At 39.9% G+C, this 2,678-nt stretch overlaps 1 protein-coding gene across 1 annotated transcript in view; it reads left to right on the top strand.

Annotated features, from left to right (window-relative positions):
* LOC109881958 (espin-like) overlaps window positions 1-2,678 on the top strand; it is a 147,001-nt gene that overhangs the window by 1,042 nt on the left and 143,281 nt on the right. The window lies entirely within an intron of this gene.

The following is a 2,678-nucleotide window of genomic DNA, read 5'->3' as shown; positions in this document are numbered from 1 at the left end:
GTGAGTCAAGTTATTTTCTCGCCTCAAGCATACAGTACAGTAGCTTTTTAAATGGTCTGATTAGTTCCCTAAAGTCATCACGTAATTCACTACAGGCCTATATCCAGCTGAGATTGTTATTAGTGATTACACTGTAATTATCACCAAGCCCCAATCAAAGGGAAGTGAAGCATTACTCACCACAGCAGGCACTCCAGAGTGCTAAGTTCCAAACTTATAGTGCATAACAATGTCACATATCTGCTGGACTAATTGTATATGAGCTTTACAACAGCTTGAGAAAGAGTTATTTGTCTGAACCCTTTCTCTGATTTTTGAATTGTTACGGCCCCAGGCACTCATGAGAGAGATAATGAAGTAGACGGTATGTGTCAAAAAGTGATTGATTGAGCTATTGCTGTGTTCTTCCTTTTTAAGGGTGTGCTTATGTGACATGATAGTGCAGCTGTTTCATCAAAGTAAAGCAAAAGTAATGACCTGATCGATGTGTGGACCTTGTTGAACTGAAATAAAATGTGAAACAGTAGAATTTTTGTGGTGAACTTATGGAGCTGCTGGGTAGTGAGCTTGTGACCCCTTGTATAATTAATAAGTAATTTCTGGGGTTGGTTTGCAGTAGAGGTCGACCGATTAGTCGTAATGGCCAATTAATTAGGGCCAATTTCAAGTTTTTATAACAATCGGAAATCTGTATTTTTGGACACCGATTTGACCGATGTAAATTTTTTATTTGTTTTTATTTATTTATTTATTTAATTGTTATTATTTTTTACACCTTTATTTAATCTTTATTTAACTGGGCAAGTCAGTTAAGAACACACTCTTATTTTCAATGACGGCCTAGAAACGGTGGGTTAACTGCCTCATTCAGGGGCAGAAGGACAGATTTTCACCCTGTCAGCTCGGGGGATTCAATCTTGCAACCTTATAGTTAACTAGTCCAACGCTCTAACCACCTGCCTCTCATTGCACTCCACGAGGAGACTGCCTGTTACGCTAATGCAGCAAGCCAAGGTAAGTTGCTAGCTAGCATTAAACTTATCTTATAAAAAACAATCAATCATAATCACCAGTTAACTATGCATGGTTGATAATATTACTAGTTTATCTAGCGTGTCCTGCGTTGCATATAATCGATGCGGTGCGTATCGTTGCTCCAATGTGTACATAAACATAAATGCCTTTCTTAAAATCAATACACAGAAGTATATATTTTTAAACCTGCATATTTAGCTAAAAGAAATCCAGGTTCGCAGGCAATATTAACCAGGTTAACTTGTCACTTCTCTTGCGTTCATTGCACGCAGAGTCAGGGTATATGCAACAGTTTGGGCCGCCTAATTTGCCAGAATTTTACGTAATTATGACATAACATTGAAGGTTGTGCAATGTTACAGGAATATTTAGACTTATGTATGCCACCCCTTAGATAAAATACGGAACGGTTCCGTAGTTAACTGAAAGAATAAACGTCTTGTTTTCGAGAAGATAGTTTCCGGATTCGACCATATTAATGACCTAAGGCTCGTATTTCTGTGTGTTATTATGTTATAACTAAGTCTATGATTTGATAGAGCAGTCTGACTGAGCGGTGGTAGGCAGCAGCAGGCTCGTAAGCATTCATTCAAACTGCACTTTAGTGTGTTTTGCCAGAAGCTCTTCATTGTGCGTCAAGCATTGTGCTGTTTATGACTTCAAGCCTATCAACTCCCGAGATTAGGCTCGTGTAACCGGTGTGAAATGGCTAGCTAGTTAGCGGGGTGCGCGCTAATAGCATTTCAAATGTCACTCGCTCTGAGACTTGGAGTGGTTGTTCCCCGTACTCTGCATGGGTAATGCTGCTTCGAGGGTGGCTGTTGTCGTTGTGTTTCTGGTTCGAGCCCAGGGAGGAGTGAGGAGAGGGACGGAAGCTATACTGTTACACTGGCAATACTAAAGTGCCTATAAGAACATCCAATAGTCAAAGGTTAATGAAACCTTTACTACACAGTACTACACAGAGACATGACTACATGGAACTCTATTCCACATCAGGTAACAGTAGAATCAGATTTTTAAAAATGGATACAAATACAACTTATGGAACAGCATGATCTGTGAAGACACATGAACACATGACACTCGCACGCGCACTCTACACACACGCACATTGTTGTATGGTGGTATTATACAGTTTGTTTTGTAGATGTGTAGTAATGTTATATGATGTACTGTTTTATGTGTAATCTTAATGTGTTTGGTTCCCTAATAAGTACAAACCTGGGAGAAGTTGCAACTTAACATTCTGAATGCACTGCAGCCTTACTAGCTAACGTTAGCTTAATTGAGTCTGCAGTACAGTCAGAATATTAAGTAGCAGCCTACCTGTTGGTCGTTGTAGCCTATCCTTTAACTTTTGATTCCGTCATTTTAATTCCATTGATTAGATAGATACCTGTTAACTTTTGCCACACACTGTAGCCTATTGCTGCTTTGACTTATGATTGGCCAACGACAAAATACATGCGCCACGCTCCACTCTTGTGAAAAGCAAGAGCAGCAGCATAAATGAAAAATGATCTCTTTCGACCGACGCTGTCACGTTCGGATCTGTACGGGCCCTTCAGGACAAGTCCGTTTATATTACACATGCCAGAGACCGGTGACAATCATATCAAAATCAACCCAGACCTGTGACA

This window comes from Oncorhynchus kisutch, linkage group LG24 (genome assembly GCF_002021735.2).
Source record: "Oncorhynchus kisutch isolate 150728-3 linkage group LG24, Okis_V2, whole genome shotgun sequence".
Classification (NCBI taxonomy): domain Eukaryota; kingdom Metazoa; phylum Chordata; class Actinopteri; order Salmoniformes; family Salmonidae; genus Oncorhynchus; species Oncorhynchus kisutch.
Note: the sequence above shows the minus strand (reverse complement) of the source record. Positions and strands in the feature narration are given on the sequence as shown.